Raw genomic sequence first — 26819 nt, 5'->3', positions numbered from 1 at the left:
GAGAGTGCTACCTGTTGAGTCACTGACGCTGAGTATTCTGATCTTCCAGCGCTAAATGTGAGCATGCTACCTGGTGAGTCACTGACGCTGAGTATTCTGATCTTCCAGCACTAAATGTGAGTGTGCTACCTGTTGAGTCACTGACGCTGAGTATTCTGATCTTCCAGCACTAAATGTGAGCGTGCTACCTGTTGAGTCACTGACGCTGAGTATTCTGATCTTCCAGCGCTAAATGTGAGTGTGCTACCTGGTGAGCCACTGACGCTGAGTATTCTGATCTTCCAGCACTAAATGTGAGCGTGCTACGTGTTGAGTCACTGACGCTGACTATTCTGATCTTCCAGTGCTAAATGTGAGCATGCTACCTGTTGAGTCACTGACGCTGAGTATTCTGATCTTCCAGCACTAAATGTGAGCGTGCTACCTGTTGAGTCGCTGATGCTGAGTATTTTGATCTTCCAGCTCTAAATGTGAGCATGCTAACTGTTGAGTCACTGACGCTGAGTATTCTGATCTGCCAGTGCTAAATGTGAGAGTGCTACCTGTTGAGTCACTGATACTGTGTATTCTGATCTTCCAGCACTAAATGTGAGCGTGCTACCTGGTGAGTCACTGACACTGTGTATTCTGTTCTTCCAGCACTAAATGTGAGCATGCTACCTGTTGAGTCACTGATGCTGAGTATTCTGATCTTTCAGCACTAAATGTGAGCGTGCTACCTGTTGAGTCACTGATGCTGAGTATTCTGATCTACCATTGCTAAATGTGAGAGTGCTACCTGTTGAGTCACTGATGTTGAGTATTCTGATCTGCCAGCGCTAAATGTGAGCACGCTACCTGTTGAGTCACTGACGCTGAGTATTCTGATCTTCCAGCACTAAATGTGAGCGTGCTACCTGTTGAGTCACTGATGCTGAGTTTTCTGATCTTCCAGCGCTAAATGTGAGCGTGCTACTTGTTGAGTCACTGACGCTGAGTATTCTGATCTTCCAGTGCTAAATGTGAGTGTGCTACCTGTTGAGTCACTGACACTGAGTATTCTGATCTTCCAGCGCTAAATGTGAGTGTGCTACCTGTTGAGTCACTGACGCTGAGTATTCTGATCTTCCAGTGCTAAATGTGAGCGTGCTACCTGTTGAGTCACTGACACTGAGTATTCTGATCTTCCAGCGCTAAATGTGAGTTTGCTGCCTGTTGAGTCGCTGACACTGAGTATTCTGATCTTCCAGCACTAAATGTGAGCTTGCTACCTGTTGAGTCACTGACGTTGAGTATTCTGATCTGCCAGCGCTAAATGTGAGTGCGCTACCTGTTGAGTCACTGATGCTGAGTATTCTGATCTTCCAGCACTAAATGTGAGCATGCTATGTGTTGAGTCACTGACGCTGAGTATTCTGATCTTCCAGCGCTAAATGTGAGCGTGCTACTTGTTGAGTCACTGACGCTGAGTATTCTGCTCAGCCAGTGCTAAATGTGAGCGTGCTACCTGTTAAGTCACTGAAGCTGAGTATTCTGATCTTCCAGCACTAAATGTGAGCGTGCTACCTGTTGAGTCACTGACGCTGAGTATTCTGATCTTCCAGTGCTAAATGTGAGCGTGCTACCTGTTGAGTCACAGACGCTGATTATTCTGATCTTTCAGCACTTAATGTGAGAGCACTACCTGTTCAGCCTCTGACACTGAGTATTCTGAACTTCCAGCGCTAAATGTGAGCGTCCTACCTGTTGAGTCACTGACGCTGAGTATTCTGATCTTCCAGTGCTAAATGTGAGCATGCTACCTATTGAGTCACTGACGCTGAGTATTCTGATCTTCCAGCACTAAATGTGAGCGTGCTATCTGTTGAGTCACTGATGCTGAGTATTCTGATCTTCCAGTGCTAAATGTGAGTGTGCTACCTGGCGAGTCACTGATGCTGAGTATTCTGACCTTCCAGCGCTAAATGTGAGCGTGCTACCTGTTGAGTCACTGACGCTGAGTATTCTGATCTTCCAGCGCTAAATGTGAGCATGCTACCTGTTGAGTCACTGACGCTGAGTATTCTGATCTTCCAGTGCTAAATGTGAGCGTGCTACCTGTTGAGTCACTGACGATGAGTATTCTGATCTTCCAGCGCTACATGTGAGTGTGCTACCTATTGAGTCACTGACCGTGAGTATTCTGACCTTCCAGCACTAAATGTGAGCATGCTACCTGTTGAGTCACTGACGCTGAGTATTCTGATCTTTCAGCGCTAAATGTGAGCATGTTACCTGGTGAGTCACTGACACTGAGTATTCTGATCTTCCAGCGCTAAATGTGAGCCTGCTACCTGTTGAGTCACTGAACGTGAGTATTCTTATCTTCCAGCACTAAATGTGAGCGTGCTACCTGTTTAGTCACTGACGCTGAGTATTCTGATCTTCCAGCGCTACATGTGAGAATGCTACCTGTTGAGTCTCTGACCGTGAGTATTCTGATCCTCCAGCACTAAATGTGAGCGTGCTACCTGTTGAGTCACTGACGCTGAGTATTCTGATATTCCAGTGCTAAATGTGAGTGTGCTACCTGTTGAGTCACTGATGCTGAGTATTCTGATCTTTCAGCGCTAAATGTCAGCGTGCTACCTGGTGAGTCACTGACGCTGAGTATTCTGATCTTACAGCGATAAATGTGAGCGTGCTACTGGTTGAGTCATTGACGCTGAGTATTCTGATCTTCCAGCGCTAAATGTGAGCGTGCTACCTGATGAGTCACTGACGCTGAGTATTATGATCTTCCAGCGCTAAATGTGAATGTGCTACCTGTTGAGTCACTGACGCTGAGTATTCTGATCTTCCAGCGCTAAATGTTAGTGTGCTACCTGATGAGTCACTGATGCTGAGTATTCTGATCTTCCAGTGCTGAATGTGAGCGTGCTACCTGCTGAGTCACTGATGCTGACAATGAAAAAGTGCATAAATATCCATTGTGATGACTTGTATCATTTGGTGTGTTTATTAGTCCTTGTTTTTAAATGTGAGTTAACAGCTAAGCATTGTATTTGCACATAATTGTCTGCTGTGCAGCACTTGAATGATTTATTATCTAATTCTTAAAATCCTAAATTGAGTAAGTATAAATGTTTTGGACTCCCTATTGTAGAAGTCTGTGAGAGGCTCAGCATTTATTGTGATCTGAATAACTAAATATGCCATAACCCTGTTTTTTTCTGTCACTTCATATTGCAATTCCTGTTTGTATTATTCTAACTTACTTTTAATTTCTCTAAACCAGCTAAAATTTCTCTAAATGTTAAATAATTGTCATGTAAGTTGTATAAGTTGGATGCATTCTTAATCTGTGTATTCACATAATGTCTCATTTGGTATAATCATCTATACAGTGCATGTTTTTGTATTATTTTTGAAAGTTGTAAAATTATTGCTTTTAAAAATCGTCACCTACCAATTATGACTTTCCCAGTAATCAAATGTCAGTAAATATATAAATACAATTGTGTGTTCATATATACATTAGAAATAGAGGCATTTGAAATATTTTAAAGAATGCTGTAGTGGGTAGGGGATGGTAGAATGGTTACCTCACAGCCATGAAGTACAGGGTTTGAATCTCACCTTTGGTCAGTGCCTAGTTAATGACTAGGCTTGTAAAAGTCTGTAGACTGAGTGACTAGTATTTAAGGGGCTGGGAGTTAGTATAATAGTTAAGGTGTTTACTTCACAAACACAAGGCACAGAGTTTGATTCTCACCAGTAAGGGAAACTGACTAGGCTTAAAATAGCCCACAAGGGCAGCTAGCCTAGTGCTTACCTATGAACATAACCATTAAAAATGCTGCTGAAAGTAGAAGAGGAATACCTGCTTATATTATAGATTATAATAAGAAAAGAATAAGGATGCATTTATAGAAATGTAATCAGAGAGAAATTATATAAAGATTAGCAAATCGATAATATTTGTATGTAGAATAGTGGCAGTATTAAAAAAAAATCAGCATTATGATGTGTTACCAGTGCTGGTTCTGTTTCACTTTGTTTTCATCTGTAGGATTCATTCAGCTTTTTTGGTTCATTCTCCTGTTCTTAGACACAGTTGTGCTTATTTTCCTGTCCTTAATCGTATGAATTTTATTTTACTAAATGCAAGTTATAGACATGATAATTTTGCTGTAATTATATCCTCATGTATGTATATTACATGTGATTTGTGGGGTCCCCTTCAGATGACTGAAGTTTCAAAACTTCGAACATCACTTGCCAAGGAGCTTCACAGTAGACTCAGTAAACCGGAAATGGAGTATCAGTCCACAAATCTGCCACAAACCACGTAATTGTATACGAACACTTTATTCACATGCAAAATAAAATAAAAAACAGTAAAGAAATCAAGCGCTTTCATCTCCAAATTGGGAGACTTTATCAAGATGAAGCATACCCCATTAAGTCTTCATTTAAAACCTCATTAATTAGGTCATGAACCAATCCTGACCCAGGACTCATGAATAATTAATTAAACAGTGAAACCCTGCAACAAAAAGCTTTAAATTGTGAATACTTACTATAAATAGGAAAATAAATAAATCTAACATATAACATATAACATATGAATGGCCGGGGCATACTTTTAAATTTGCTGTTATTGATCCCTTACAAATAGACCCAAGAGGTGGACCATGGCCTGTATATCTTGAAAGAAATGAAGCCTTATGGCAACTTAGGACAAATGCAACCCAATGGCCAGGCTTAAATGAATCTTTTTCAATTACTTGCTTTTTAAAACTGAAGGCTTTAGGTAGATAATGGATTTTAATGTAATTTAATTGTATTGATCTATTTTTATGGGCTGGTTTATATGCTAATTATGTGTTTTATGGCTTGTGCAAATATATCTAACATATAACATATGGCATACAATACCCTCCATGCACTCACCCATAAGTAAAATGGTCAATTACCTAAAACTATATCCAAATACATTAGAAAGACAGAGTCACTCGATTCTAATATGGCCACCAGATAGGAAGCATGTACTTCTGCCTGCTCTCAAAATAGATGTCAATCTAACCAAATCACTGGTGGCTACTATACTAAATCAAAGAAAAAAAGCTAAAACAATATAAGGTGCTTCGTAAATTTACCAACCTGCTCTCTATCTTCAGAAAAGAAGCCAGTTTTAAACCAAAGGGTTCTCTGAAAGAACAGTGGCACAGTGTTGATCCCTGATACATGTGCTTGGGCCTGCCAGATTTGAATAAGCTGTCTAAAAGAATTAAAAAAGAGGAAAAAGCAATCAAAATGGAACAAATGGAATCACAAACCACTAAGACTACACTTTCTCTCGTTAGTACTCCTGAAAAGGAGTCTTCTTCAAAAAGACAAAAAACAAACAAATCACATCCTGAAGCTGCCAGGCAGATACAAAAACCTAAGAATGAGCAACCATTCACGCTAGAAGACTTTAAAGAAGCTCTCCTTCCCCTACAAACAGAAATACAAGCATTCTCTACAAAACTAACATAATTTGGCAACAACTTGGATCATATGATGGCAAGAATGGAGCACAACGAAGCTAAAACTCTGAACAATGAAATTAAAATACAAGAACTACAAAAAGCGGCTGCAGATAGAGACACTACTATCACAGAAATGAAACAAAAAATTATCGACTTAGAAGCAAGAGCTAGACGCAACAACATATTAATCAGAGGCATACCGGAGAAATACGATCATTCACAGCTTCCTGTAATTGCAAAGAAAATCATCAATATTGTGCTAGACAACAAAGAAATATCTAAAACAATCACAATCGAGAGAACACATAGAGCGCTAAGGAAAGTTCAAACATTGGAAACACCCAGACAAGTTTACGCTAGAATTTTAAATGCAGAACATGCACAATGTATAATACTCAATGCCAAAAAGAAGAAAAGCATCTCCTGGAATGGCTATAGAATTACAATAGCACAGGACTTGCCTCTTCAAACTAATCAGTCAAGTCAAGCCCTATCCCCTTTTTGTAGCTACTTACTGAACAAAAACATCAAATTTCAAATGAAATACCCGGCGACTCTCTGCTTCCAATACAACAGCGTTAATTACTCAGTGAAAACTGCTCAATAGGCTAAATCAACGTTTAACAATGCATTCAAAGAGGTACCTACCAACACAGTTTAATTTCAAGTTATTTAGAGAATCTCGATTATTGGTGGTTACTCTCCACATGTTTCTATTTCATTTGCTATACGAGTAAACCCAGATTCCAGGCCAAAGTGAAACTGTACTTACTGTCTTAAAATTCCATTTTCGGGCCTAGACTACGTTCAAGCCTACAACCTTTGCCCTCTGACCATACAAATCACATCCAGGATATGATGATGCCATAAGTGCACAAGTAAATAGCTTCCGAAGTATTACATAACCTGACTGAACAGAATCAAATGTGGAAAAAAGGGAAAAAGGAAAGAAAACGACAGAATACAAAAACACATAGTCTGGCACTTACTAAAACTATTGGATCGTTTAACAATCTATACCTAAAAAACCCAAATACTATAAATCTAAACAACTCACTTTACATTTTAGATGGTTGAAATCACAGACTTCTATTTCACTTTGTCATAAACTCATCACTATCCAAGCCGAGAATTGTAAAATCATCCTACTTAAGTAAACATTCTCCTAAATTAAGCCAACGACTATACTCTCTGCCATAATTATCCTGGAAGGAAAGGATAAAAAGAGGGGGGGGGGGGGAACTCAATAAACTCTTTATGCTTCCGGATGACATATTACAACCAACATATCTCTCATTCTCTCTATATAAATGGTGAGACGCTATCACAATAGCGATCCAGTTTATAAATAAAAAATGAAGGACTCTGCAAGACATCGCATACCTGACGTGGTCCGACTCTTCTAGCCCAGACTCTGTGTCGCTATTGCAAACTTTGTTCCAAGGGTTATAAGATAAAGCTGCCTGGCTCTCAGCTAAGAGTAAAAGACTGTACCATGTCAGCTGAGGTCCACATAGTAAAAACCTACTTGTGTGATGGACGATGAAGCGTTCCGATGCGCATGACAAAGCCAAAGGGGCGGGGCTCTCACACAGCTGGTGCTGAGAAAACAGAAATATGCACGCATAGTTTTGCAAGCTGGAATACTACAGTCTATTCACTCTTCAGAGCTGGAAACTTACTTAAGCTGGCAGATATAGCTTATGAATTCTGAGTGCCCTATTCCAAAGTTTGTTATTATACCAATGACTTTATAGAGTAGATATCCTCACTCAAACAACGTACATGTCATACAAAGGATGATTCATCCAAAGTGTACGTCTCACGTACACACATTAGACTAATCTAACCCGTCATTAGAGAGTCATTTTAGTCGTAAGTGAGTAATTTAAACATAATAGTTTGTGCTAGTAGTATTTGACTACAGTGTTCCTATATCTGGATTGGCTGCCAAATCTAAGAATTAAATACTGTAACCCCACCAACTGGGTGGTTCAGATTCCCTGTTTCCTACAGAGCTATTTAAAGCTGGCTAGCAATTCAGAATGTAGAAATTAGGCATACTAAATGCTAAGAGCTATTGAAGCAGCCCACTACCCAGAATAAATAACATATTTACACTAGAATGTCTAATGAAAGCATGAGAATTTATGGGAGATATACCATTGAAATTATATTATTGTAACTAAATTACCGCCTGGTCTACACAGGAATAACATGCCAACAGGGACGGAAACGGGGCAGAAAATAAACTAGCACCCTGTGTTTTTTTTTTTTTTTTTTCCCCTTCCTTTATGGGGTGGGCTTATCCAGTGAAAAACTGAGCACTATCTTATGATCTCCCATATGCATAGGAAGCACAAACAGGTCCACATCATATTAAATATAGCCCTACAGTTGATAGACAGGGGGATCTCAAACTGTACATTAAATTCCTTTCTAATTTTTGATACACAAAAGGATGGTATGAACAGTGGTACCTAACAAAGAGTATCACAGATTTAATATATTCAAGACACCAGGAAAGTCTTCCAAGACTGTCTGCTTTTCAATGTTAATCAGGATAAGCAGATGAGACCTAGGGCCTGCATGCCAAGTACTTTGGGATTCACTATCCATTTTCGCCCCACAGCCAAGATATGGCTAACTGGACAATCCTAAGTGGACAAACTACTGCTTTGACTTTGGACATGTCATAAAAGAGAACATCGTTGAACCGTGTGATAAGGGGAATCTACCCCACAACCTGTCTATTGCCTGTCTAGTGAAAAAAGAGGAGGGTAGGAGGCATTTTTTAATAAAATAGGATGAACAATTCTTAAACTTTGGCTGGATTGCTCAAAGATGTCTGGAAAGAGATCTAAATAACAGGTATTCTCTGATGAAGTATTAACGAGAGCTACCTGTGACTCAGCTAATTAGTACCTCATGGCACTCTAGCAAAGATATTAGATCTCAAGAGAGGCTTAAAAAGCGTATAATATCTCGCTTATTCTTGACTGTAAATGTCTCAGCCTAATAGTAAGCGACATCTAAATGTTAACAAAACCGTTATTAGTTTTAATGCTATCAATCTCAATTTAGTTGTATGCTCATTATGACTGAAGTATTTTCTCTGCATAATATTCTAGAAGGGAAACAGCATGTGTCTTATTTACACTAACAAAGGTCTTAATTTAACAATTAACTGTTTTCAGAAAATATATATACAAGGCAGACAAAGACTTAACTAACACAAGAAGACAAAATACTTTATACTAACAATACAATTAGTATCTGGAGTGTTTTGATAATGACTAACATAACTTTTGGCTGGAAGCTATATGGACAGACAGACTACATATGACCTATTGAGTTCTTTCATGTCTAAACTGCCCAAAATAACATACAATATCTTAGTTCATGAACGCATAAATACTGACAAGTATTTCTGATGCATATAAAGTAAAAACATTTAAAGCACAATCAACTGCTTGAAATTAATTGACCATTAGGGTGCTCTAAGCAACATCCTTTGCGTAGAACCAAAATCTTCTTCAATGAATCAATAAAATGATTATAAAATAAATCGGTATTTCACTAACTACTACAGGCAAGAAGTTAGTACCGTGCCAGTATCTGATGGATATGAGAACGACAGCAGAAAGTCGTATTATAGTTGAGATTGTACATATGTTTCTAACACCTCTTACAGAAAATAGGAGATTGTGGACATGCGCAGGTGGGGGTCTGCAAGGGCTGAGTTGTCACTCATTAATTATAATACTGCTATTAACACCTTATTACATTTCCAGTACTACATACCTAAACAAAAGTAGCATTCCTATAAAAACCCTAAATCACACTTCAATTACCATAATTACCATACCTGCATTCAAATTCAACCGACAGTGAAGATAAAATGATATTACTGGAATCGTGGAATGTTAAAGGTCTCCAAAACAATAGAAAAAAAAGCTAATTTTACATCTCATCTATAAATTAGAGGCAGAAATAACACTTATTCAGAAAACCCACATGACTACAGCTCAATGGGAGAAGGAAACAAAAAAGAACTGGGTAAAATCAATCATAGCTGCTGGTAATGATACTGCTTCTAAAGGAGTAGCAATAATAGTTAAAAACTCTTTCAATGGCACTATAAAAACAACTGATTGCGATCCTAATGGCAGGTGGTGCTACTTGGTCTGTTCCCTTCCATTTTTCAATAAAAGCATTTTAATACTGAATGTGTATGGTCCCTGTATGTACCAAACTGCTTATATCTATGACATATACTCAATCTTAGAAAAATTCCCCAATCATCTATATTTAATAGGCGGGGATTGGAATATGACTATCAGGCCTGAACTAGATAGAATGAAGAAAGAAAGTAAACAACCAGCTGACTTAACAAATCTCATAAATGAACTAATAGATGATTTTAATATATTTGATCCCTTTGAACTGTTCAGATATGACCCTGGAATCAGTAAATTCACATTTTTTTCACCACCCCATAAATCATGGTCTAGAATAGATTTTTTTCTTAATTTCAACAAATTTCAAAAAATATGAAATAAAATACCATACAGAACCCAGAACCCTGTCTGATCATGCAAAAATCAACCTAAAAATAAATGTGACTAAAATAAGCGCAGAAGAACAATATACAATAAATTGGACCCTAAACCAGAACTTATTAAAAAACGAGGAACTCTGTCAGGAAATAAGGGAACTTCTTAGCCAAACTAACAGTAATTTAGAAAGAACAAACATTCCCCTTGACATACAGTGGGCAGCGACCAAGGCAACACTTAGAGGAATATTAATACAAAAAGCATCAATACTCAAAAAACAAGCCAAGTCCCAAATTGACAACCTAGAACTTAAATTAAAAAATCTAGAAATACAAACGCAACATAACCATGCCTTGGAACTCGAGAAGCAGATCATCTCTGTACAAAAACAACTACAAGAAGCACAAATGAACCAGCTCTCCCTTATTGAACTTAGACTTTTACGCAGATATGCTGAATGGGCCCAAACTCCCTCTAAAATGCTAGCCAGAATAATTAACATAACCCCCCCCCTCCAGAATAAAGCAAATTAAACACAATAATGAATCATTTAGCTCGGATCAGGAAATCATAAAACTTTTCGAAGAAATATATCGAGAGATTTATGGCCCACACCTGTTTGAAGATGAAATAGCATCCAATACTTTTCTAGAAGATTTGCATTTCCCACAAATAAATGACACTCAAATACAATCTCTTAAAGCACCAATAACTACTGAAGAAATACTTCTAGCTATCAACAAAATGAAATTAGGAAAATCCCCAGGACCTGATGGCTATACATCAGAATTTTATAAAGCCTTTGTGGAACATTTAGCCCCAATTTTACTCAAAGTATATAATTATATAATAAAATTTGGGGTTACAGATCTATACATAAATAATTCTAAAACGGTTTTCATCTTAAAACCTAATATATCTGTTTTTTACCCTAGTGACTACCGCCCAATTACATTAATTAACCTTGACATAAAAATATTAGCAACAATATTGGCTCACAGACTGAGCAAAGTACTCCCCTCTATCATATCTCCTGAACAGTTAGGTTTTATGAATAACAGACAAGTCTGGGATAATACGTTAACAATAGATGCAATAACAAATATGACAGTAAAAGACTCTTCCCCTAAGTATACACTTTCTGTTCATGCACAAAAGGATTTAGACCAAGTCAATCTAAATTTCTTGTTCAAAATATTAAAATGTTTTGCTCTTCCTGACAAATTTATTGCTATGATTAGAGTATTATATAAAAATACCAGGAAATGAAGTTCCAAAAACCAAGTAAAAATAACACTCCGTGTATACAGACCTCAGTACTTTAATAAAACGAACAGTTTTAAAAATCACAATCACAGATCTAGCGCTTTCATCTGCCGAATGCAGACTTCTTCAGAATAATGAATGTGTGGTGCCAATGATTTTTATACATTTCAAATCAATTAATTAATCAATCAATTACATAAATTCATTTAGAATTTAAAGCCATACCTGTTGTTTTCTAAATTACATTTCATATGTAGTATACAGTTTTTTTAAAAAACAGTCAGTCACAAATTCTATTAGGGACCTAACTTAATAAAGTGCTTTTGTGCCTTTTGTTATTTGAATAAATATTCTTATACAAAAGTATTAAAAAATATATATTAAAAAATATATATTCTAAAACAAAATTGTAATATACATGTTGTGGTTTGTATGATATATATTCTACTTATTCCTAAAGATAGCTGATAATTAATATAATATTGTTAAATAAAATAGTGAAATGAATGTAAACTATAATGACTTGTAATAAATGTGTCTAAAAACATATATATAGTATATATAAAAACTAATTTAAAATTGTTTTGTTTAAAAGTGAAACAATGTTACATGAATACATGTTTTAAAAAAAATTGTTACGTAATACAAGTTTAAAAAATATTATTTATTTTATTAGTGCATGTTTTTACGAATATTAACATGCTTTTTGTGTTCGTAATAAAATATTTATATGGTGTATGTTCAAATAGAAACTGGTGTTTATACACTAGAGGCTTTGTCTACTAATATAGCCTTAATGTTTGTGTACTCGTTAAGCCCAGGAGGGATGTTTGATTTTAGCCTCAGTTGCCATCTAATTTCTTTCTGAAGTAAGATGTTTTTAACATCACCTCCCCTTGGATCTGATTTAATGTGTTCCAAAATTCCAAACTTAAAATCAGTAAAACCTACACATTCAACAGAATGTTTAAATAAGGCACTGGTCTCCTTTCTCTTATTAATATTGTAAATGTGTTCGTAAATTCTTTCTCTGAGGGACCTCTCGGTCTTCCCCACATAGAAAGAAGGACATTTGGAACACGTGGCTAAATACACTAACATCTTGCTTCTACAATTGCCCTTGCAAAAGGCAATTTTACTTTTTAAACCATTCTCCAATTTTAATTCAACAGTTTGATTAATATACATACATTGTCGACACCTGCCACATCTTTTGGTACCTTCCTTAAGGTCAGATTTTTTATTTTCCATTTCAAAAAATCTTTTGAGGTTTGTAGCTGTCTTGTATATAAATCTTGGTTTTTTTCCAACTGTCTGATACATCTCTTTATTGGTCTTGAAAATAGACCAATTGTTTTTGATAATATTAATAAAACAGTCAGAAAATCCATTGTACTCCACAATACAGGCACCCGTATAGTCCTTGGAATTATCTGCCTTTTTCTCGTTGGGAATAAATTTGTTGCCTAATAAAGGTATATATTTGTTACCCCATCCTTTATATACTTGTTCCAGTGTCTCACCAACTAGTTGTTTGGGATAACCCCTTTCCAAGAATTTTTCCATTAAAAAGGAAAATTCTTTTTGTAAATCTTGATGTTGGGAGGTCATTCTGGCAATTCTGACAGCCTGTCCTTTAATAATACTTTTCTTTTGATGTAGGGGGTGTTGACTATTGAAATGTAAATAACTGTTGCACCATGTGTTTTTACGAAAAATGTTTGATTTAAAACCAGTAGTCACTTTACTCAAAGTTATGTCTAGATAGTTTATAACATTGTTTTCAATTTCGTGGGTGAAGGACAAGAAAGAAGTCGTTTGGTTAATGTATATCATAAATTCTTTTAAGTCCTCTGTGGTGTCATCCTCCCATAATATAAAAATATCATCCAGGAAACGAAGATATATTTTTATATTTTTCTGGTAAGGACTCTTAAAAATGTGTTCTTCCTCCCATTCAAGAAGAACCAAATTTGCATATATGGGGGCACAAGCTGCCCCCATAGCCACACCTGTGGTCTGCTTGTAATATTCCCCTTGAAAAGTAATAAAATTATTGTCTAAGACTATTTCAGTCAATTCTAATAACAATTTTTTCCTGTCAAGGTTTAACTTAGAATGTTTATGAACACAGTTCTCAAAGTATTCAAACCCATGTTTCCTGGGTATGCAAGTAAACAAATCTTTAACATCAATGGTCACCATTTTAACTGTTTCTGACGATAATTTATTTGTTATTTTACCTAAAAAATCCCAGGAATCTTGCACCAAATGTGTCTGTTTTTTGACAATATCTTTTAATTGTTGGTCAATAAAAACAGACAGTGGTTGGGTTTTGGACTTTTTTGCTGAAACTATTGGGCGGAAGGGTGGTTTCAAAATGTTTTTGTGTATCTTAGGTATTGCAAATATTTGTGGTATATAGGGATGGGTTTGTTTCAAGAAATTGTATGTATCTCTTCCAATTCTATTTTCAATGAGATATTCTTCTAACCAACTGTCTATTCTTCTGTAGGCTATTTGTATTTCATTAATGGACACAGTGGTATAGGTTTTTTCGTCCATCAATAATTCTGTTAAAACATTATTGTATGCTTCTTGATGGAAAATAACCATTCCACCACCCTTATCTGGTTGCATAAATCTAAGATTTCTCTCTTTTCTTAGTTGTTCAAACAGAGTTAACTCTCTTTCATTTAAGTTGTTAATTTTATTCAACCTTTTTGTTGTCTCAAATGTGTCGTAAATGTCATTCATAACAATAGCCTCAAAAGTCCCGATCACAGGATGTAATGGGGGATTGTATATGCTGCTTCTCCTAAGTACTTCTGTATGTTCAGATAATTCAGTAACAGGAGTATTAACAGTTTTCTGTTGTTTGCAAGCAAATCACAAGTTTAGTTTTCGAAGGAATATTTTTAATTCCAATAGTATGTTTGCCAAATCCCCATGTGTGGTCTTGACAAACTTAAAACCCTTTGAAAATAGATCAAAGTGTTCTTTTTCCACCGAGAGGTCCCTCAGAGAAAGAATTTACGAACACATTTACAATATTAATAAGAGAAAGGAGACCAGTGCCTTATTTAAACATTCTGTTGAATGTGTAGGTTTTACTGATTTTAAGTTTGGAATTTTGGAACACATTAAATCAGATCCAAGGGGAGGTGATGTTAAAAACATCTTACTTCAGAAAGAAATTAGATGGCAACTGAGGCTAAAATCAAACATCCCTCCTGGGCTTAACGAGTACACAAACATTAAGGCTATATTAGTAGACAAAGCCTCTAGTGTATAAACACCAGTTTCTATTTGAACATACACCATATAAATATTTTATTACGAGCACAAAAAGCATGTTAATATTCGTAAAAACATGCACTAATAAAATAAATAATATTTTTTAAACTTGTATTATGTAACAATTTTTTTTAAAACATGTATTCATGTAACATTGTTTCACTTTTAAACAACAATTTTAAATTAGTTTTTATATATAATATATATATATTTTTAGATACATTTATTACAAGTCATTATAGTTTACATTCATTTCACTATTTTATTTAACAACATTATATTAATTATCAGCTATCTTTAGGAATAAGTAGAATATATATCATACAAACCACAACATGTATTTTATAATTTTGTTTTAGAATATATATTTTTTAACACTTTTGTATAAGAATATTTATTAAATAACAAAAGGCACAAAAGCACTTTATTAAGTTAGGTCCCTAATAGAATTTGTGACTGATTGTTTTTTAAAAAAACTGTATACTACATATGAAATGTAATTTAGAAAACAAGAGGTATGGCTTTAAATTCTAAATGAATTTATGTAACTGATTGATTAATTAATTGATTTGAAATGTATAAAAATCATTGGCACCACACATTCATTATTCTGAAGAAGTCTGCATTCGGCAGATGAAAGCGCTAGATCTGTGATTGTGATTTTTAAAACTGTTCGTTTTATTAAAGTACTGAGGTCTGTATACACGGAGTGTTATTTTTATTATATAAAAATGCCACCACCACATTACACATAAACAAAAAGAACTCACACCCTATACATATAATCAACGGCACTAGGCAAGGATGCCCGCTATCCCCATACCTGTTTAACCTTTACTTAGAAGTTCTCCTTCTAAAGTTAAGTCAAAAAACATTTAACCACCCTATCTACATATCAAATGTCGAAATAAAATATACGGCATTTTCTGATGATCTCAACATTTATTTTCAATATCCCTCCACTGATCTAGTCAAAATTCTAAACTCTATTGATAAATTTTCTGCAATCTCAAATTACGCTATGAACCCGAGCAAGTCAAAAATATTCCCGTTAAATCCTCTTAGTCATAAGGAAATCTTCTTTCCAGATTCAAAGATTAAAATAGAATATTCACTCAAATATCTAGGAGTCACATTTACCCACCCGTATAAAGAAATCACAAAAGAAAACCTCTATATGACTTGGTCAAAAATCATAAAGGATTTGGACAGATGGAAAAGTTTAAACCTCTCTCTTCTCTCCAAGGCATCAGTCATAAAAATGAATATACTTCCTAAAATATTGTATCACTTTCAAGCTGTTAGCCAATGCGTCCCAAAAAATTCTGAAAATAATACTGGGCAAATTTATGTGGCACCCGAAGAGCATTAGAATTAGTTACAATAAACTAATACTACCCAAAGAAAAAGGCGGCTTAAGCCTCCCTGATTTTCAGACATATTATCATATTATCAATACTAACCACATTATACGCCTAACCCAATATGAACTTTCGGACGCCTCCTGGAACCCTCTTTGGATAAAAATCTATTACCAGAATCTAAGCATCTCTAATATAAACCCCAAAGCTATTCCTTTCCTTAACAACAATACCCTAAGAAATTTCAAAATACATCCCATAATAATTAATAAGGTAACATGCTTTCAAAAACTTGTCACATCCTTAAACATAAGGAACTCCTTAATTATGGCACAACCAATACACATGAATCCCGAAATCAAATTAAACAACAATATGATAAACCTAGAAAAATATCCAAATATTAAACACTGTACAATATGGGATTTCTATCAAATAAAAGATCAACCTATAAGCTACATTGTTGATCACTTGGCATCAAATAAAGCATACCGCTTAGTCATTAAACAAATATTATATTTAATATCCCTGAAAACATCGGAAATAAATGTAACTCCACAAGAATTCCAGCTTTACCAGCAATGCATAACCTATTTACTGCAAAAAACCAAAATGCTATCAAAAACTTATAGACTAATCACCCGTACTAAATACCAAAATGAAATTCTATACTCCAATTATTGGATGACCAAAAGTGAGAAATTAACAATCGAACAAAAATTAGTGGCGATTGACATAACTATAAAACTTACTCCTTTCAAAAAATTAATTTATACTCAAATCATGATTAATAAAAATGCCTACTTTACACCACTCTTTCTAAGTAAAATAGATCCTAATACCTCACCATTTTGCCCCACATGTACTAACACAATAGCTGATACTCTCCATATCTTCTGGTCTTGCAAAAATGTCCATAAACTTTGGTGCTCTCTAAGAGTGAAATTAGAGAAGTCAGGCTATATGAAATCTACCCTCTCATGGGAAATGGCAGTATTAAATATTCTCCCAAATTCATATACACTAGAATCCAAGCATATCATAGTAACATTAAGTGCTCTACTTAAATCCTACATAGCTCGCAATTGGCTCGACAGATCAAAAATTTCCTGGGCAGAATTCAAAACTATAGCCATTCAGTACGTTTTGGCTAACAAATTAAAAACTGTGAGCCAAAAGAAACTAACCTACTTCAAGAAATACTGGGAAAAGCTTATAGGAATATTATCCTAAATCTGCACTTAAATCAGAACATATTACTTTATTATACTACCCCAGTACCAAAAACAAGCCTTTCCCCCAACACAATCTGGAGACTATGTATATCATATATTGCGAATGCTATGATAAATGCATTAGGTATACCATTATCCACTAATACCTATATATTCAACTTTATACTTTATCACAGTATCCTTCCAGAGTGACAACCCAGTGTATATAATGTAAATATTATAAATAGTTCTTTTGATAGATATAGGTGTATAATTATAATCTTTTCGTTAGGAAAAATAACAATGGTCAATGAAAAAAAATTGTATAAATATCTAGATGTTTAAACATTTAATGAGATTCCTATTAAGTTGTATGTCACGTATTTTGTTTGTCATTTATTAATACTCACTATATTAATTATGCACCAGCAAGAACAAACTCACAGGTATATCGTGAGATATAGTATTTTTGTGTTATTTGATCCTATGTAATTCCATTGTTATTTTATTTCTACTATGCATTATTGTTTATAACATACAAAAAAAAAAAAAACTTGGAAAAAGAAATAAAAATTTAATTTGAAAAAAAAAAAGAAAGACAGAGTCAAAGTTAAAAAGTTTTTTATATGTATACAATGACATGTATGTATACATATATAAACATTAAAAATATAAAAATATTCGTAATATAAACAATATATGAGGACTTGTTCCCTGTACCATATGTCTAAAAAATCTTCATAAATATATAAATATATAAATAAATATAGAAATAGTTCTAACAGCACCAATATAGCACCCCTAAATATTTAAATACATAAATACACTTATATAAATAAAACTATATTTGCACAAGCCATAAAACACACAAATAGCATATAAACCAGCCCATAACAATAGATCAATACAATTAAATTGCATTAAAATCCATTATCTTCCTAAAGCCTTCAGTTTTAAAAAGCATGTAAGTGAAAAAGATTCATTTAAGCCTGGCCATTGGGTTGCATTTGTCCTAAGTTGCCATAAGACTTAATTTCTTTCAAGATATAAAGGCCATGGTCCACCTCTTGGCTCTATTTATAAGGGATCAATAACAGCAAATTTAAAAGTATGCCCTGGCCATTCATTACAATGTTTTGCTAAAGCATTTGTCTCCTTTTTCAGTTTGATGTCTCTAAGGTGTTCGTAGATACGATTTTTAATTTCCATTCTGTCTTTCCAATGTAAAAACAGGAACATTTGCAACAAAAGGCACAGTAAACAACCTTTTCAGTATAACAACTACACTTCCTCCTCAAAGTAACCTTTATACCATTAATATTAAAGTTTGACCCTTCCATTATATATTCACAATAGTTGCACAATCCACATTTTTTCATACAACCAACTGTTTCTAGATGACCACCACTTTCAAAAATATTCTTCAAAGATTGACCTTTCCTGTAGACAACGACAGGTTTTTCCCCTACACATTGTCTAATTTCATTACATGATGATAAAATCACCCAATTTTTAAACAGAATCCCAGTAATTTCTTTACTTGCTAGGTTATAGGTAGTGATGAAGGCTGAATGGAAATTAGCATTAGTTAGAACAGTCCTATGTGGTATCACCACATCTACATTGGGTACATTAGAAATGATTTCATAAGTACCATAAGGTTCAACATAGACTTTCCTATTAATAAAATGTTTTCCCCCAATATTTAAAATGGCCTGAAAGAAACCCCTCTCCCTTTTTATTAATAACCTCCAACATTACATTGTTTACTAAATCCACTGGATACTCTCTGTTAAGAAACATTCTTTAAAAGATCACACTCATTAAGAAATGAGTCAAAACAGGAAACCATCTGGGTAGCTCTCACGAACTGCCCCTTCACTACTGCTCTTTTTTGTTTATAAGTATGGGAGCTATCAAAGTGTAAGAAACTATTCAAATAAGTTTCTTTCCGGTGGATCTCTGACAAAAAAAATTTTAAACACATATCCTTTAGCAGTCTAACATCTAGACAGGAGATTTCGTTCAGTCCAATAGTATAGGTAAAATTCAGAAAAGGTGTTGAACTATTAATATACAGTATGAATTTACTTATAAGATCTCTCGGTCCGTCCCAAAATATAAAACTATCATCCAAAAATCTTACATACATTTTACAGTGTGCATAAAAATGTGAATTAAATACAAACTTTTTCTCCCACTGTAGCATAACCATATTGGCATATAAACCACCACATGGGGAGCCCATTGCAACCCCCACAGTTTGGATGAAGAACTCATTATTAAAGAATATACAATTATTCTTTAACACTAATTCAAATAGTTTTTCATATACATTAATCTTGGGCTGGGAGACCTCTCTTTCTAATAAATAATCACATACCCATTCCACCCCAATATTATAGGGTATTGAGGTATATAAATCCTTCACATCAATGGTAATGAACAAACCAGTCTCACTAAATTCCAAATTATTAATCCTTTGTAAGAAATCCCACAAATCTTTACATAAATTCATTTCATCAGCAACAAGATATTTCAGCTTGATGTCCAAGTATCTAGCTATAGGATATGTGATAGAACCTCGCCCATCTACAATCGGGCGCATTGGTGGATCAGACATACTTTTATGTATTTTGGGTAAACCAAAAATTCATGGAGTTCGCGGATGGTGAACAGATAGAAAATTATATTCATCTATAGAGATAGAACATTCAATAAACAAATCATTTAATTCATTTTGAATCTTATTATAAGTACCATTCAACGTAATTTTCCTGTATGCATCTCCTTCTAAGATTTTTCCCATTCGTTCATTATAATCACACAAATTCATAATAACGATCCCCCCACCTTTATCAGGTTTAATAACCCTTACATCCTTGTTAAATCTTAATTTTGTCAAACCATCCAGTTCACCCTTACTTAAATTGGTGAAATGCACATTCTTATGTAAATTCCTAACATCATCTTCACATAGATTTTCAAACATTGTTATAGAAGGATGTATAGGTGGGTTATAGGTACTTGAGATGTGTAGGGGGTTACAAATATGTTCCACAGATTTAAATAGAACATTTAAATTCAATTTCATAACAAAGTGTCTAAGGTCCACCAATGTTTTAGCCATATTGAAATTCTTTACAGGAACAAATGACAATCCTTTGGCAAGCAAATCATAGTCATTGACATCAATTTGAATAGATGAAAAATTAAATACATTAAAATCACCTTTGGAATTTCTTAAAATGGAACAATTGTCCAACATATGTCCATGTGTGTTCAATTCCAACTCTGACATCCGCCCCCCCTCCGATAAAATGATTGCCCCCCCAACCCCTGTTCATGGAAAATGTCCCCTGACCCTGTACATTCTGATTGTATCTGTCTCTCAGTCTCTCGGACCTCCTCAGTGGAGGAACAGTTTCTTGATCCAAAAAAGACGAATCCTGATTACTTACGGAAGCCACATCACTATTATGGTCACTGATCCAAATCTGTGACCGAGGAGGCTGAGGGTAGGCTGTATTAGTGTTATATTGGGCCCTATCCCTCTCAATTTTCCTCATTTTTCTGTTCTTAATCAAAATAATTTCCTGCTTAATACTTTTAAAAATTCTATTATAGTCAAAAATATTGTCCTCATGTGCCACATCCTGCACAATCTTCGTATCCAATTCTGTTGTCTCCTTCATTAGGTCAGTCAATTGTAGTTCATTATGCTTAATAACAAGCTCCATGTATTCGGAGCCATGCAGATCATACATAGAAGTTAACTCCTTATGAAAACAAGAACCAGCCATTAGTCCTGTAGGGAAGCGCCACATGCGCAGACCCTTAGGAACCAGTCTGAGTTTCAAGCATTCCTTAAAATAGGCATTGTCCAATTGTATCTTTTTAATTTTAAGTAAAATATGATCTAGTTTATGTAAATTACTGGTATAGGAAGAAGCACTTACAGATTCACTTGTAGAAAATGCTGTATTCTTCCCGAGCCAGTCATTCATATAGACAGGAGGGTTAAATTCAACTGTGCACCCTCATGGACATTTTGTCTCAACAAATTAGACCCATTTGATGAGCGTTGGTTTGCGCTTGTTGAATTAAGCATATTCGCTCCATCTGATCCACTCACCGTCACCCCATTATTTGGATTTACATTAATGTCCATTCTCTGACCTCCTGGTCTTATTTTGGCATTATTAGTGTCCAAAAATTGTGAAAGGGTACTCACATCAACACCACGGCTCCCTCTAGAAGCCGAGACTTCCTGGTTCGGTCCTCCATTCAGAGCTGACGTCACCTGTGCATGCTCCATGCAGTCCAACCTCTGTGTGATATGCTCAAGTTGAAGTAAAATGCTCTCAACAGAGCCACCAAAAGCTTGTGAATACAATGATTGTTGGGACTCTATCTCCTGTATTTTCAACACCATAAAAAACACAAAAACTAAGTAAAACAAATCAAAACAGCTTCACAGTAGACTCGGTAAACTGGAAATGGAGTATCAGCCCACAAGTCTGCCAGAAACCAAGTAATTGTATACAAACACTTTATTCACATGGAAAATAAAATAAAAAACAGTAAAGAAATCAAGCACTTTCGTCTCCAAATTAGGAGACTTTATCAAGATGAAGCATACCCCATTAAGTCTTCATTTAAAACCTCATTAATTAGGTCATGAACCAATCCTGACCCAGGACTCATGAATAATTAATTAAACAGTGAAACCCTGCAACAAAAAGCTTTAAATTGTGAATACTTACTATAAATAGGAAAATAAATAAATCTAACATATAACATATATCATATGAATGGCCGGGGCATACTTTTAAATTTGCTGTTATTGATCCCTTACAAATAGACCCAAGAGGTGGACCATGACCTGTATATCTTGAAAGAAATGAAGCCTTATTGCAACGTAGGACAAATGCAACCCAATGGCCAGGCTTAAATGAATCTTTTTCAATTACTTGCTTTTTAAAACTGAAGGCTTTACGTAGATAATGGATTTTAATGTAATTTAATTGTATTGATCTATTTTTATGGGCTGGTTTATATGCTAATTATATGTTTTATGGCTTGTGCAAATATAGTTTTATTTATATAAGTGTATTTATGTATTTAAATATTTAGTGGTGCTATATTGGCTCTGTTAGAACTATTTATATATTTATTTATTTATATATTTATATTCATATGTAAACAAACCAAAGAAGGACCAGGAGCAGGCTGCAGATTCCAGTTTCAAAGTAGTTTATTCCAGAACAGATGACATCCAAACACAAAACAGCACCAGCGCTTTCATAGGTGTGCACCCCACTTCGTCAGGTGTAACAATGTTTCATTTAAGCATCATTTTATACTCTAGAAGTACTGCAAAACAGCTAGTGATGGGTCACATGATATTTTTACTTAAAGCCACATAAACACATTTCATAGGTTCATAGGTTCATAGGTTGGTACTAGGCTATCAGCCCTAGGGCCTGTACAAGCCTAGCCATAACAATTCCCCACATTATTTTTTGGACCCCTGTCTAGCAGGGCAAGTGATCCTGGGGTGAATTCCTTTCTCCCATCCAATCGTCAAGGTTCCTCTTGAAGAGGTCCAAAGAGGCACTCTGCTTGACATGTATGGGCAATCTATTCCAGAGTCTGGGAGTCTGTGGGTCAGGAACCTATCCCTCCAGCATGTTTTGTTTATTGTGATGACAAGTTTAGATCCCGTAGCTCTGAGGGATTTTTCTTTAAGTGTAGCATGTCCAACAGCTTTGGGTTTGACATGGCCTTGTATGTTAAGCAGAGATCGCCTGAGTCGACAGAGTATAGCTGGAGTTTTGAGGGGCATCTGCTTTAGGCGTATTTCTGAGGCCTTTCCAGTTGTTGCAGATGTCTTAAAGAAAGTGGTACAAATATAAAAGCATACGTAATAATGCATTAAAAATACACATGAAACTTTATTAGAAGTATTAAAAATATATATAAATATATATATATATATATATATATATATATATATTAAAAAATGCATATATTAAAAACTAATACTTAAAATATAAACATATATGAAAAACTTTTTCATCGAAAAAGTGGTCTCTTCTTTAAAATCGGCTCCAGCGGTATATGGTCATTTAAACCATGCCCACAGTCTGCTTTTAGTCTAACAATCCATTTGGCTTCTAAGGCCTGAGTTTTATTGTGGATATCACCACCTCTGATATTCTCATTAACCCTTCCTATCACAATAAACTTAAAAATATGTCCATCATCATTGTCACTGACATGCTTAGAAAATGCACAAACTTTATCCCTTCTATTAATATGATATATTTGTTCTCTATTTCGATCTTTAAGTGCCCTATCAGTTTTCCCAACATGGAATTTAAAACATTTCAAACAATGTGCAAGATATACCACATGTTTAGTGTTACATGTAGCAGAAATTTTAAAAGTGTATTCCCTTTTTTCATCTGGGTGCATAAATTTAGTACTGGTGTTCAAGTAACTACAATAACTACACCGTCCACACTTGGTTAGACCTTCATATTCTAAAGCTTTAAATTCATTCCTTGGAAAACATAGTTTCCTTTTAAGGGACAACTCATTTTTAAACAAAAACTTAGGTTCATGTTCAATAACATTACCAATGTCTTTGTTTGAGGTTAAAATATCCCAATTTTTCTTTACTATGCCCATATATTTATATACATCAGATGAGTAGTATAGGGACATCTTAAGTTTTCTTGTAGTATTAGTATTTTTAATGTTATAAGAAGCACTTCTGTCTGAGAAATAAGGTTTTGCTACTGAATCTCTAAGTTTGGCCACTTCCTGTACATTATTCTTTACCATCTTCTCATCATAACCTCTCTCTATTAACTTTTTAATAACATTGTCAGTGCAATCTATAAATTCTGCTTCCCTTTCATTGAGCCTAGAAGCTCTAAAAGCTTGATTTCTTACAACATTCTTAACAATGTGCTGAGGGTGCATGCTGTCATGTGACAACAAAGTTGTATTGTTTTGTGTACAGCCTGTTGGTGTCTTCCCTCAATATCGCTACATCAAGGAAGTTATTTGGTCTGTTTTGATTTGTATCACTTGCGAAGGACCTGATGATTGAAGTTTTGAAACTTCAAACGTTTTGAACGGAGATCATTGTACAGCTCGTAACGGGAAATTTACTGTTTTCCTCTCTGTAGTGCAGTCTCAGAGTTGGCATATTTAATTAGCAGGAGGGTGTGGTGGACGCAGCCTCCAAAGAGAACTGTTTTTGTTTATTTAATGTTCAGAGTTTTAAAACTTTGATCATATTTTCGTTGGCCTTATGATGTTCGAAGTTTTGAAACTTTGTTCATCTGAAGTAGACCCGATTTGTATGGTGACACTATGTGTTTTTACAGCTTGTTTATGACATAATATAATAGTGACTATTTCCAATAAGCCATTTTGCACTGCACTGAGTGTACCCATTTGGATGTTACCATTTAATAAACATAAATGTAAAATTAAGTCAATAAATAAATAAACAAAGAATATCTTTGGCACCGGCAAGAATAGTAGCTGCAAAATATAATTTAAGTAGGAGATGTTTTCACTACTCAGTTTGTTTTGATTTTTTTGCAGACAAAAATGTTAAAAAAAATTCATGTGTTTTCAGTTTCCAGAGACGTTTGAAGACGTTGCTGTGGACTTTTCCATGGAAGAATGGAAGATGCTTAGCAATGAGGAAAAACTACTATACCAGGAGGTGATGGTGCAGAACTTTGATCACATGGTGTCTATAGGTAAGGATAATGTGCCCAGGAAAAACTCTCACATGATTATATAGAACTGTGATCATGTGATAGTAATAAACAAGGGTGATGGTCCCAGGGCAAAACTCTAACATGATTATATAGAACTGTGATCATGTGATAGTAATAAACAAGGGTGATGGTCCCAGGGCAAAACTCTAATGGGATGGTGTAGAACTGTGATCATGTGATATCAGTAAGCAAGGGTGGTGGTCCCAGGGCAAAACTCTAATGTGATGGTATAGAACTGTGATTATGTGATAACACTAAGCAAAGGTGATGGTCCCAGGGCAAAACTGTAATGTGATGGTATAGAACTGTGATCATGTCATATCACTAAGCAAAGGTGATGGTCCCAGGGCAAAACTGTAATGTGATGGTATAGAACTGTGGTGATGGTCCCAGGGCAAAACTGTAATGTGATGGTATAGAACTGTGATCATGTCATATCACTAAGCAAAGGTGATGGTCCCAGGGCAAAACTCTAACGTGATGTTATAGAACTATGATCACGTGATATCACTAAGCAAAGCTGATGGTCGCAGGGCAAAACTCTAACGTGATGGTATAGAACTGTGATCATGTGATATCAATAAGCAAGGGTGATGGTCCCAGGGCAACACTATAATGTGATGGTACAGAACTGTGATCATGTGATATCAATAAGCAAAGGTGATGGTTCCAGGGCTTCATAGAAGGGTGATGGTGCAGAACTACGAGCACATGGCATTGATAAAGATGGAGGATAGTCCTGCACTGCACAGGAGCATGATGGAACAGAACTATGATCACATGATATTAGTAAATAAGTAGGGTGATCCCAGAGCTTTACAGAGTAGTGATGATGCAGAACTATCACTGCATGATAATAGGTTGTAAGGCAGACTATTCCAGGGCTACACTGGTAAGTGACCTCACTGAAGTGTGATCTTACAGTGTCAGCAGGTAAAGAGGGATGATCAATAGCTACACTGGGAGGTGATGGGTATAACTGCACATGGTATCATTAGAAAAGCAGGAACATCTCAGTGCAATTCAGGGAGATGATGGCACCGAATTATACTTTCATAACTTCAGCAGGTTAAGAAGTTGGTTCAAGAGCTACACAGGGAGGTACTGGTACAAAACTGTGATTGCACAATGTCAGTAGGTAAGGAGAAATTGTCCACAGGTACACAGGAAGGAGATGGTGCAAATATGTTCATACATTCATAGGTGTGTACTAGGCTAATGGCCTTGGAGCCTATATAAGCCTAGCCCAAGAAGATTCCCTGGCATCATGCCGCCTGAAGTTAGTTCCCAGTACCCCTGTCAAGCAAGGCCACTGAAGTGATCCCCGGGGTGAACTTCCTATTGCCCATCCATTCGTCAAGATTTCTCTTAAAGTGGGCCAGTAAAGTGCTCTTCTTGACGTGAATGGGAAGTTTGTTCCAGAGTATGGGAAGTCTCCGGGTTAGGAACCTGTCCCTCCAGCATGTTCTGTTTATTGTGGTATTGAGGATTAGGTCCCTGTAGCGTGTGGCATGGAGGGATTGTGATTTCTTTAGGTGTAGCATATCTAACAGCTCTGGGTCAGACATGGCTTTGTAGGTCAGGCAGAGATCACCTCTGAGCTGGTGGTATGAGACAGGGTATAGCTGACGTTTTTTGAGGCTGTTCATATAGAGCATGTGTCTAAGGCCTAAGATTCTCTTAGTGAGGTATTTTTGTGGCCTTTCCAGTTGTTGTAGGTGTCTAGTGAGGTACATACCAATTGGGGCATTGTATTCTATAATAGGCCTAATGAGGGACGAGTAGAGAGGGATTATGACCTCTGTCTTCCTGGATGAGA

The sequence above is a fragment of the Protopterus annectens genome, chromosome 3.part1 (genome assembly GCF_019279795.1).
Source record: "Protopterus annectens isolate FY-2018-M chromosome 3.part1, PAN1.0, whole genome shotgun sequence".
Classification (NCBI taxonomy): domain Eukaryota; kingdom Metazoa; phylum Chordata; order Ceratodontiformes; family Protopteridae; genus Protopterus; species Protopterus annectens.
This window is presented reverse-complemented; position numbering follows the sequence as displayed.